The 13,209-nt window shown below is 41.4% G+C and overlaps 1 protein-coding gene across 1 annotated transcript in view; it reads left to right on the top strand.

Annotated features, from left to right (window-relative positions):
* LOC138572406 (uncharacterized) overlaps window positions 1-13,209 on the top strand; it is a 606,109-nt gene that overhangs the window by 524,363 nt on the left and 68,537 nt on the right. The gene's annotated exons all lie outside the window — the stretch shown is intronic.

Below are 13,209 nucleotides of genomic sequence, written 5' to 3'. Positions count from 1 at the left end.
GATGTCACAAATGGTTTACAAGAAAAACTAACAGTGTCCTACTATTGGTCACATATCCTGAACACATTGCACGAACGAGAGAGTAAGTGAATTCAGCAAATAACTGTGGTGCATTGGAACACACATGGATTTCAGCACCTTAAAACAAATTATGACCTATAGTCAATAGCAAACATAATTTGTCTACAAAAGATATGGCTCACTGTTATCCTACTTATGGAAGGGTTTGGATTTGTTTTGAGCCAGCGTGTAGGGGCAAAAGAGGGCACCACTATGGGGGCTGTTATGTGTGCTACGGTTGACCAGTGGTATCACTATGACAGAGCTGGATATTGTAAGAGGTGCTATTCTGGGTGTAAAATTGGATTGGTGAAATGTTGATTCCCAGGTACATAAAACAGGCATCGTTTTGAAAATGTATATTAATCCGCTCACAATTATTCATTTGTTACACTTTATGGAATGCATTTTAGATATTCTTGAAAGAATTAGGTGTGGGTGTCATACTATTGGGGGATTTTAATAGTGAATGTTTAGATGAACAATACTATGATAGAAAGGGCGCCGGCCAGAAAAGCTCCCAAGATATTGAGGGATAGCGGTTGTACTACTAGAAGTATTCTCGATGAGTGGGATATAAGACTTTTAAATGGAAATCAAATAGGAGATATATCTGTAAAGTGTAATTGGTTTAGCTCCACTGCTGAGTGAACTTTAGATCATGTATTTGTTTCTAACCATGTGGTGCCCAAATGTGTAAATCTGCGTGCAGGGGCTGTCAGGTAAGAGTCTGTGTGAGTGTTTTGGTGAGAGTACGTGTGCGGATTTGGTGTATGTTTTGTTCTGAGAAGGAATGGAAAGGGGAAGTTTGAGGGAGTGAACCCCCCACTGTTTAACTTAAAAACCGGCGGGAGAGGGTGGGAGTGGGAAATGGGTCATCTTGGGGAGGGCAGAAGAGGTAGGGATGCCATATTGCCGCATTTAAAAGCTAACACAATATAGTTCGAAATGAATCAGTGTTTTTTGTGTTCGGTCTTTTAAATGCGGTAATATCACATAGAACCCTAAGGAACCTAGACATGAATGCGAGAATTAAAGCCAACTAAGAATGAGAATGGGTTTCTTGGGAGAAACAGCTGATTTGCCTGAAGTAAAGGTCTGAGATACAGTGGTGATGCTGATGGAGGGAAAAACTTGTATGATGGCATAGACATCAAAGGTGGAAGAGGTTGTCGGGTGTTGACATTGACTGAAGAGTACTGTGAACTAATAGAATGCCAGCTTCTCTGACCTGGTGTGGGCTTGATAGAGGTAAATGTTCCCAAAAATAAGAATGAATCAATGTTTCAGTTATGTAGCACACGAGTCACACGAAAAGAGGAGCGAAGATGCTCCTCAGAGGGGAATCGCTACAGATGGAGCATGCAAGGCATTTTAGAGGGGTCTGCATGATGTTACCACCTTTTACATCCTGTGCCATGGGGACTATGGCTATTAGAAAACCAGGGTAACATCCAGAGAGCTAAAAAACATTTCCTCTGTTCCAAAAAACCACATAACGTAAAGATCCTATGCTCTATTTAACACCTACAGACAAGACATCATTTCCATTTCATAGACCTGGACAAAAAGCCCAATTGTGGCAGATTTTAAGACACTGAATATTGATATACCTGGTGCACAGAGAGTGTGAATCTCTGTGCATATCACATGAGAAACCTCTGCACCTTTATTATTGGACATCAACATTGTTGTGGGTCTACACATAGAACATCTGGGATCCAGTTATCATTACCCTTTCTACAAATTATTAACATGTTATATATCTTCAATAACTCACCAACACACTTTCATCACTAAAAGAACAACCATTTGCACTTAAAACAAAGTGCCTCTTTATACTCAAAAATAGGAATACATAAAGAATGCTTTCTTGTAGAGATAATATGTGATCATTAAAATTAGTATAGTAAAACAATATGCATTCCCCAATAATAGCAATAATGTAGTGGAATATAGTGCTAGCATCCTACTCTTATATAGCAATTACGACACAAGAGATTTCTGTTCCTTCTAAATATGAATGGGATTTGACCCAATATACTATTCCCGAATGAGAAGTCAATGACCCCCGGTGTGGTTTTGATTACACCAGCCATAATTTGAAAAAGGCTGTTAGGGGCCAAAACACGTGTAATTAGAGGGCATTTATCTCACTACAGTTGAAATTAAAATTAATTTTGCAATCACCGCTAATAAGGCGCTTTGTCCTGGATCTTTTTGCATGCTTCGGCATACTAGTTTTACAAAATATAAGATACCTTTTGGCAAATTCACTCTCACTCCAATAATGATGTTTTATCATCAGAAAGTGGTTGCCACAATAACATTTGGTAGTGAAGCTGGTTGGAACATCAATTATACCCCGTGGAACAAGCTTGAAGGCCTGTTTTGGCGAAGAGTTTTAAAATTCCCAAAAAATGTTTCTTTTTCTGCCATCTGATATGAATTGGGACTCCAATCCCCTAGTTCTGCAGTACTGTGGAAATCAATTTGCTTGTTGCAAAAGATGATGATAAAAGATTCAGCACGTCCATATGAGATCTTAAAAAAAAACCCTGATGAACTCCATCAAGGTCTCTAAAAGTATTGGTTATGCAAAATACTAAGACTTCTCAAAGATGTTGGGGCGAACCTTGAATTATGTGTTATACTGGGACTGGATCAACACTATTAGTTGGTGAGCAGAGCTAAGATCCAGTCTCAACCTCAGTGCAGAATTACGTCAAGTGAACCAACTCCTGAATTACCTACAAAGATTTCCATCAAGACATCACTGCGATCAATTCCTTTGGATGCGACTAAATCAACTACTGATCAAGGAGATGTTGCTACTAAGACATGAGCAGGACACCTTGAATAGCTGCTGTCGATTTTGCCTGTAGAAAGTGGAATCCTTGAAACACTTGGTAGTTGAATGCTTAGCATTAAACTCCATAAGAACTGCGGCCTTGATGAAATTTGCTCCCCTGAATGGAAATATGGATGATTGGTGGTTGAATATATTGTTGGGGAACAATCAGATGTTAACCTGCGCAGTCATCAACTATCTCGATAACGTATTATATCAAGACATCCAGTCAGATGCCTAAACAGAGACTGAAGAAGTTGTGGTTGATGATTAGTTCTATGGTTCTTTGCTTTTGGGCTCTCCTTTCTGTTTGCTTTTTTTTCTTTCTCTGTTTATACTTTCACTCTTACTGGTTAAATGGCAATCCAGATTTTCCTAATGATCGATGTAAGGACATTTTTTTGTTTTTTGTATTGTTTTATTCTTGTTCATGGATGAAGAAATAGGATCTATGCTTGTTTTGTGAGAGTTTGTAATAAACTAAAAAAAAGAAAAAAGAAATTAAGGTAATATGTGATGAGCTTGAAGTGTCGAATGTGGTGAACCTGTATAAAGGCAAATAAATAACACATTTTAGGAATTTCAGGTTTAAAGCTGTGATCAGCTATGGACTTTTAGGACTATGTCAAGATGTTATAATATCAAAGTGTGGGTATTTTAGGGAATATTGAACATTTTGAACATTGAACATTTTGAATATTGTGTGCAAGTAATGACATATGTTGTTAGAGTGTATGGGACTGCACAGGGCCTTGAGGTGTGAGTCTAGTGGAGAGACACCACGCTCATTTAATCAGCAATTAGTATGGTGAAGGTATGGGACCATCTCTTCCAGTGTGTGGGGAGCTCACTAGTAGGTCACTAGTACAGGGCGGCACCACACTCTTTAAAGGAAGTATGAGTATGCCTGTTGTATGGGACCACTCTTTTGGTGCATGGGGTGGCCACTGGTACAGAATGCCTGCGCTCTTTGATGGATGCGTTCATAGTAAGTATGGGACTGCTCTTCCGGTGTGTGGGGTGTTCATTGCTACATGAGAATATGGTGTGAGTGTAGTACTACCTTTCTGCCAAGTGATTAGGGTTGTCGTGTGGTGACATCAACCTGTGTAGATAGGAGGGCAAGTATGCCTTCAGCAACTGAGAATGGTTTATGTGTAGAGATTGAGCATGTGTAGGAAGGGAGGAAGGGAGGGACGCCTTCCGTCAGAGTTGTGCCTCTCAATAAAAAGGCGCACCACTTGAGTACTCCCTGTGTGTGTGTTTGTGATGTTTTCAAGCCTGTGTGGATGTGTGTGAGATGGATGCTTGCTTTATGTGAAGAAAGGAGATGTGTTGTGATGTGCTTTGTTGTGATGTGGTGAGATCTGGAAGGAAAGGAGATGTGTTATATAGTGCATGGGATGGATGCAGGAGCCTGGTGATGTATGAGAGAATGTTTGGTGTGACAGTGAGAATGTTATTAGTAGGATCACCGAAAAGATAAAAAATAAGCTATCATGTACATGGAAATGAAAGCCTACTTTTAGAACATGCAAGGAATTATGAAAAGGTTCAATATAAATTAAATGTGAGAGGGAAGATCTCTGCGGTACCCAAAAAAGAGGCATAGTTTATTCTTTGTTCGAATTATCTGAACCATGGGCATGCATTGTCAAACACCCTGGCCACAGATTGGAATCTCATGATGCAGGGTATCTAAATCCTCTGAGAAATCTAACACGTGCAAACCCATAAAATGGGAGAGGCTAAACAACGATCAAAATATCATAGCTCTTTGACTAAAACAATCTAAAGGACTAGATACAATAAAGAGAAAATAGTATAAATCTACCTGTTGTCTTTCTCCCTTCCTTCCACAACACATGTATGAATCTACTCATCCTAGCAAGAAGAGGTTTTCAAATGTACTTCGCACAACGTGTATGTGGCCACAGTTCAGCACGTCTCAAAATGTCAGTTGGCAGCTCAGAGCAAAAAGGCACTGTGGCCACTCTTGATTTTAAAAGGTCATAGAAAACAAAATAAGCAAACATGATTTTAATATAGAATTTAAAAAAAATGCCAAAGTGGCAACAATTTAGACAGAAGGTAGATTTAGCTGCTGCCATCATCTCATCCAAGTCAATCAGTACTTGCAGCTCACCCCTTAATGAAGTCTGGTCACATGGAGGTATGCAACCTCCTTCTTTGCCACACCCCTTTCAAACTCACTATATAGTGTTGACTAATGCTTATGTAATATCACCCGTATTCTAACCACCAATCTTGGTCTGTTGTGTCACTGTACAATCTTCCCTTTGTACTCACATTTTGTCTTGTCTATACTTTATAATTAGATATTATGTAAAGAATGAGAGTGACTGACATTGGGATGCCATATCCTATGATCCTAATACCCTTCAATGACAAGCCATCAGCTGTATCTGCTTCTCGGATGTCAGGGAAAGGTCATCGCTTTTGGATCCCGACCCTGGCAGTGAATATGCAAGGGAGGTTCACCTGGATGGTGGTGACTGGGGGAGAGGGGCAAGATGTCCTTAACTGAGACATGGTATCCCCATTTCCCTTTTGTAATGAACCCTCTATCCCTCAAGCCTTTGTAGGCTATTGTTAGCCCTGTCCCGATTCTTCCTCCCAAACTGTCACCAAGAAACACCAGCTTAATATTGGGATGAGGAAGAGACCAGCTAGGATGGCACATCCTTATTTTGTTAATGCAAACACATATCAGCCTCATCTTGGTAATACAAACACTTGTCAGCCTTATTTTGATAATACAGATCCATATCAGGCTCCGTGCACTGGGACGAGGAGGACAGCATGGGTAAGGCAGAACTACCGTTGTAATGGTGAGCGGTGTAGTTTTTCCTGGTCTCATTTTGATGGCGGGAGCTTCAAAAACCAACATTCATTCTTAAATGGAGTCAGCTGTGGAGGCAGTGAAATGGACTGCTACGTGCAGTCAGACATATTACCACTTTAAGAACCTCGGTCTATTACCCACAAACAGATGTTCTTGTAGAAAGGTTTAATAAGACCTTGAAGACCATGTTGTGAAAATTAGTGGAAAAGGACATTAGAAATTGGGATCAAATGATACCTTGGCTCTTTTTGCTGTTAGGAAGACACACAGGCTTCTTCGGGATTCTCCCATTCAAATTTCTCTATGGACAGGAGCATCATCTCGGGAGGATGGCTCAAGGGCAACATGCTCGCCTTGGAAGCAAGATGACATGGAGCAACACAGGTTCGATCCCCGGGTCCGCGCTTAGAAAACTCTGGTTATTAATCACGTTATAAATAATCCATCATATCATATCATCATATCGAGATATCCTGGACATGTAGAGAGAAACCTGGGAGGAGAGAGAAGAAGCCACAATTGCGCTTTCACAAACTGCAAACCAACTTAAAGAACATATGATGGTAGTTAGGTCCTTGATTCCAACCCATATGGCCAAAGCACACAGAGGATAAATTAATATCTAAATGGCATGAACAATATGAAGTGTTAGAACAGACAGAACCCGGTAATTACAAAATTACCCAACCTGACCATCGCTTAAAGACCCAGGTTTGTCATATTAATCTTTTAAAAGAATGCAAGGAAAAACCTACATAGTCTAATGCCACCATTATGTCCTGTTTGTTACCTGAAGACTCTGCTAACAACGTCTTGATTCCAAATGAACTGAATTACCACTAGAATCAAGATCTATATGACCATGTATTCCTGTTTACTGATGGGTTCAGAAAGGAACCATGGAGAGTGAAGGATATTTACCATCATATCCACACTCCTGAAGACATAGTGGCCCATTTAAAACCATACAAATTACCTGAATCCATAAAATAAACTATTATTCAAGAAGTCAAACAGATGCTTGAGGCAAACATCACTAAACCATCTACTAGCCAATGGTCTTCCCCCATCGTGTTGGTGGCAAAACCCGATGGGAGATGGAGATTCTATATTGATTTCAGGAAGGTCAATGCCATATCTTCTTTTGACACATATCCAATGCCACACATGGATGATCTGATTGATTGGCTGGGTAACACGCTCTATCTCTCTACCATAGAGTTTACCAAGGGATATTGGCAGGTTCCGTTACTCGGCCCTGACAAGGAGAAAACTGCCTTTGTCACTTCCATGTGTCTATTCCATTTTAAACCCCCCCCCATTCAGCCTAAATAGAGCCCCTGCCACTTTCAAACGGTTAATGGATAAGATTTTACAACCGTATTCTGATTTTTGAGGGGCATATTTCCACAATATTATAATACACAGTACAACTTGTGAAGACCACATCTATCATCTCTACACAGTCATGCAAGTTTTAAGAAAGGCAGGTTTAGCAGCCAATCCAAACAAATTACAAACTGGCTCAGTCTGCAGTCAAATATTTAGGCATCTTTCGTGGGGAATGGCACTGCATAACCCAAACATGAAAAAGTTAAAGCTTTCCTCTATACTTCCACACCAAGAAAAAAGAAAGACCTGAGACTTTTTAGGACTGACCGGCTAGTATCACTGGTTTATTCCTAAATTATCAAGCAAAAATGCAAGACATACAGACAAAATGGAAAATGGTGAGCCCCAAAAGATCAGGTTGGATGAAGAAGATCAAAAATGTTATACCACACTGAAGGACACCCTGTATCAAAGACCCATTTTAAAGGAAGCTGATTCCTCAAAACTGTTAATCTTGCAAACGAATGCCTCCTTAATGGGATTAGGGGTACCATGTGTTAATATCCACGCAGAAATATTGCCATACAAGAAAGGCGCGGTATTTCTGCTGCAATATTAACCCATTGAACATGCGGGGGACACCCCTGAAACTCCCATATTATTTTAAAGGGACAGGGGGGCACCCCTGCAAACCTTGCTCCCATTTACCCCAAAAAGTATCCCCACTAATAATATCGCCTATGACTCTTCCCGACGACCACATATATGGTGATATTATTGGTGTGGATAATATTACATGATACCGGGATTAGGAGCTGTCCTCTCTCAAGATCATCATAGACTGGAACACCCCATACTCTACATCAGTAGAAAGTTATTTCCCAGAGAGAAGAATTATTCATTTACCGAACTTGAAGCCCTTGAAATCAAGTAGGCCATACTCCATCTGAAATATTACTTGCTGGGGAACAAGTTCAGACTAGTTACTGATCACTCTCCTCTAGTGTGGATTAGCCAGCGAAAAGAAACAAACCCAAGAGTTGTGTCATGGTTCTTTGACCTTTAGCTATATTGTCTCACTGTGGAACACCAGAAAGGTATAGATCACGGAAATGTCGACTTACTTTCCCGATTTCCATATGAAACCTCAACGTCCAACCTGCATAGTGGAACAGAATTTGAGGCACTTATGGGCGTCCTCACTTATTTTCCCCTTGTATCCTCTTCTTAGGTGGCCAGGGAACAGCCATCGCTTTTGGATCCCAACCCTGGGGGTGGATATGCGAGTGAGGATCACCTGGGTGGAGGAAACTTGGGGAGTGGGGAGAGGACATCCTTAGGTGAGAAATGGTATCCTCCATTTCCCTTTTGTAATGAACCATCTATCCCTCAAGACTTTGTAGGCTATTGTCAACCCTTTCACTATTCTTCCTCCCAAACTGTCACCAATAAACGCCAGCTTAATACTGGGACAAAGAAGAGCCCAACTAGGAAGGCACATCCTCACTTTGTTAATGCAAACACATATCAGCCTCATGCTGGTAATACAAACACATGTCAGCCTCATTTTGGTAATACCGATCAATATCAGCCTCAGCTGTCTACTGGGACCAGGGCGATAACAGCACAAGAAAGGCAGAACTACTATTCTGATGGTGAGAGTTCTAGTTTTTCCTGTTTCCATTTTTATGGCGGGAGCTTTAAAAAACAACATACATTTAGAAATGGAGTCAGCTGTTGAGGCAGTGGAACAGACTGCTATGTGGCGGCAGACCTCTCCATACGGCACTGTGGCAGAAGGAGCGCTTGGGACCCTTTCATGATTGCAGAGTTTATGCAGCAGTACGCGAAGTGGGGGAACACTGGAAGGCGCTAACAGACCGCAGGAGGGACACCGGCCCGACCTAGTGAAGCAGTCGGAAGAATATAGAGGTGCAGGTGGCGCAACGCTGGGTGAGCGGAACCACGAGAAGCCGCTGGGAGAAAGAACGAGGTACTGCATGGGGAGGAGAAACCCTGTTGTGGTTGAGGACCTCACTGAAGAACAGTAAGATCCAACCGGTGAGTGAAACCAGAAGGGAGAACACCGGACCGGCCGGCACATATGGCAATCAGGCAGCAAACATTGTTTTACAATGGACTAAAAGAAAGTACTTGAATATCGAGTGAAGTGTAAAGCCAAGCAAGTGCTTTTGAATATCAAGTGAAGTGTAAAGCAAAGCAAGTAATTTTGAATATCGAATGAAGTGAAAAGCACATATAAACACTATATGAATGCTGAACAGAACTGATGCAAGCTTTGAGCATTCCTGAACATTGCGCAGAGTGAAAGAAAGATTGGGAATATGCCGGATACAAGGATCTGTGCATTGGATGAGCAAACTAGTATTGGCAGCAGCCAGGAGAGTGCAAGAAAGTGTGACAAATGCATGGTAGACAATTAAGCCACGACACAGTGTCTGAAGAGGTTGACACAGATGAATGAAGCAAACCTCACTGCCAAGTTGAAGAAGTGGCATAGAGTTGATGGAAAAGAAGCTGAGTGGGGGTAACGGTTGCGTGACCTGCCATGGGTCTACCGTGTGGTCCAACATCTGCACCTAGACCGAGTACACCTCTGTGTGGAAGAGCCACTGGAAAGAAGCTTGTGTTTTATAAAAACCTCTTATGTGTTTTAAATTGAATGAATGGAACTGCATATATGAACTAGTGAAAAGTGACAATACCCTGAAAGCTGGGAAGTGTTCCAGGGAATTGAGTTGTTTAAAAAGCTGGAAGATTTGAACTCTTGGGAAAGGAAACCTCTGTGCCTTTTTAACTATTTGAACCTGGGGTAGTGAAAGCTGATTACACACCATGAGCTGGAAGAAGCTCTGAACGTTTGTCTGAACACTTTTCTTGTTTTGATGCTGACATGCCTACATATTGTATACAGTTAGACATGAGGGAAAGTATAGGTTTTGGACACAGACAGACTTTTACTTTGGACTTCCTGACACAGACTATCCTTAGTTTATTTAAGCAGGGAAATCCCACCTTAGCATACTGCACGTTAGGCCTTATTCAACCCTGGATATTAAGTTAATAAAAGTTTGCGGACTAAACTTGAACCTGGTTGTGCCTTCAGACAGCTGACTGTCTATATTTAACATGAAGAGCTTTGTAAACTACTAAATGACTAACTTGTGAGCAGGAATACAAACACATTAATTGATACATTCACACAAATACCAGTCTATTCTTTAATCTATATGAAATTGGCTTTTCGAAATAGCTGAAAAACGGAACTACATTAAACTGAATTCTCCTAATGGGATAAGGTTCCTATAATTATCCAAGCATTGGCATCAGATGTGTACAGGACATTTACACTTATAACATGTAAACATATATTTTATTTTCATAATATACTGTAACTGAAAGTGGAAGTCCTCTGCATTTAAGCATGTAGCCATGAATTATTTTGTATAGGCCATACTAAGCTCAGACAGAGGAAGTAGCTGGATTTTTTAGATTTAATTAAACACATATTGTTTTTATTAAATCAACCTTGCACGATTTAAGTCATGTTTCAATAACAGTGAATGCATTTAAAACTAAATAGCACGTTTAAAGCTGTTGACATATTTGCACATATGCTCATAGTGTCAAAAGTCATAGTGTGGGGGGGCATAATTTATACCCACTATTAGCACACCTTCTAGCTTATGTAGTTCATATATGTTTAGGAAAGCAGACTTGCTTACATGTACGCCTGACATAATGTTGCATGCCAGTCCATGTGCTGTAATCGTATGATTTCCAGAATCCACAACACCTCTTAGGGAACTGCAAAGGGAGCTCGGAGTGTCCTGGTTCCATTTTACTGTCATAACCCAGAACAACACAACACTGCAGAGACAAACATGGTTACAGGTAGGTGAGAGGTTTATGTTTGGGCCTGAGGGGCAGTGGCAGGGAGCTGGATAGATTCAGGGAGAGCGAGGGGGAAGTGGCAAAGGAGTATGAGATTCAGAAGCTAACACTTGTTCTGGACCTGGTCCTTTATCAGTTGAATAAGCCTGTATTTTGAGCAACCTGCTTCGCTACAACACTGCTCCCTGATGCTAGTGTGTAACAGTAGTATTATTCAAGCTGCAGAGTCTGCCATCTATAAACAGCGGATGGACACGTCACACTGTGGTGTGTGGACCTATCTAAATCCACCTGAATGGATGTTGCATGCAAATCAATTATTTTATGTATTCATTATTTCAGAATGAGCCCAAGCAATATATCCCCTCTCCATCTAAGACTTCATTTTCCTTGGCCCCTAGGATCTTACAACACTCTGATTTTGCTATCCACACCTCCTCACCCCAACTATTTCCTCACATTTATCCACAGGAGCTATGTTCAATACACACAATTATCGCATATCCCTATACCTCCTTATACCTCCAATGCCAGTGAAGACCTCTGCCCACGTTTATTTGAATATGGCTCTCTATACAAACTTAATTTGTCTTACACCTAGATTTCCTTGTTCAGTAGTACAAGGCTTCATAGACCTTCTTAGATGTCCCACATCCAAGACTTTAACACGTAGGTGAGCCCTTCAAACAACATTTTTAGAACTCCAACCGCCAGGCTATAATGTATAAGGCCCTATCACACAAAATATTTTGGTACCCCTTCGTGTCAATCCCTACCATCCCCTCTCCCTTATATGTTTTTGACCTATGCTCCCTTTTTTTAACCATTGCTCCCCTTGGCACCAAGAGGATAGACTCCTAAGCAGCACTTCACAAGCTCCTTTATATGTAATATAACAGATTTCCATGCCTGTGCTTGGGGTGGTGTATGAGATCATGAGAGGCACTTGTCCAACTACCTGTGCAATGATGCTGGGTCTGGAGGTGGTACAGGGGAATCCTGTGGACCGCCCAACCCTCCCGAGGGCTGTGAAAGAGGATTTACACCCATGACATGCACATCCATTACCATCTCATCATAGACGTCTTCCAATGTATTCAGAGGGACAAGGCCCTGCTATTGGCCAATACATCCCCACTGAAATGAGGCTGCGCAAGCTAGGACAAGTATGTGCAAGATTAGCTGCACCTCACAATGTGAGAACGACTGTTCCAGCTATATTCTGCAAAGCACGGTTGCTGCAAGTGTCCAGCAAGGAACTGCTATGCAATGAGATTCACACCTGAGTGGCAGAATCACAGGCATGGGAACCAAGATGGCCACCTAGCTTAGAGAACGCCTGGTATGTGAAAGCATGCAGTGCAGTGTCTATACATTTATGAAATGACTCACTGATCCCTGCTGCATCAATGTGTAGTTGCAATTAAGTATCATACACTGAAGCACACATCACATGGATGGTGAACTCAGGTGAGTTTCTAGGTCCCATTAAAAGCCATGGTTTTCCACAGAGTAGGGTGAGTGAATGAAGCCAGTGATAGAAACACAGGTGGCTGTTGGGAAATGATGTGGAGGTATCATGGAGAAGGAAGGAGGAGGCTAAAGTGGTGGCATAGAGAAAAGGGAAAATGTTGGGAGATGGAGTAAGATTCACAGAGAGGGAGGCAAGAAGTGGAAGTGAAAGCACAGACAAGTAAGAGGGGAGAACTGCGGGAGGACATAATGATAATAGAGAGTAATATCAAGTGTTGGAAGGAGTTTCTATTAAGAGAGAAGGCATACAGAGAAGAGGGTAGCGGGCGGAGAAAGAAAACTCCAGCAAAGCAGGAGAAGAGCATAGACTGCCAGTAGAAGGCACTGTCACCATCAGACTTTGCAAATATACTAGTGTGTGTCCATTAAAGGCTTTGTGCAGTTAATAGGTCATTGTCCATCATTTAAGACTAGCAGAATAGAATAACATCTTAATGCCCATGTGGGAAGAGAAAAGGGAGAGAGGCAACCCATGTATTATTTCCCTGCATGAGCCACCAAGCTCTTTTCATCCCCTGAGAGGATATACGAGTTTAGGTGCTCTGTAGCACACCCACCACTAATGAATGAGTTATGTTGGATAAAATAATTAATTAATAGACAGATAGGGTACCTTTTAGTTTCCTTGCACTTCTCTCTGTATGTATCATTT

The sequence above is a fragment of the Ambystoma mexicanum genome, chromosome 1p (genome assembly GCF_040938575.1).
Source record: "Ambystoma mexicanum isolate Mex_15411 chromosome 1p, UKY_AmexF1_1, whole genome shotgun sequence".
Lineage (NCBI taxonomy): Eukaryota > Metazoa > Chordata > Amphibia > Caudata > Ambystomatidae > Ambystoma > Ambystoma mexicanum.
This window is presented reverse-complemented; position numbering and strand designations above follow the sequence as displayed.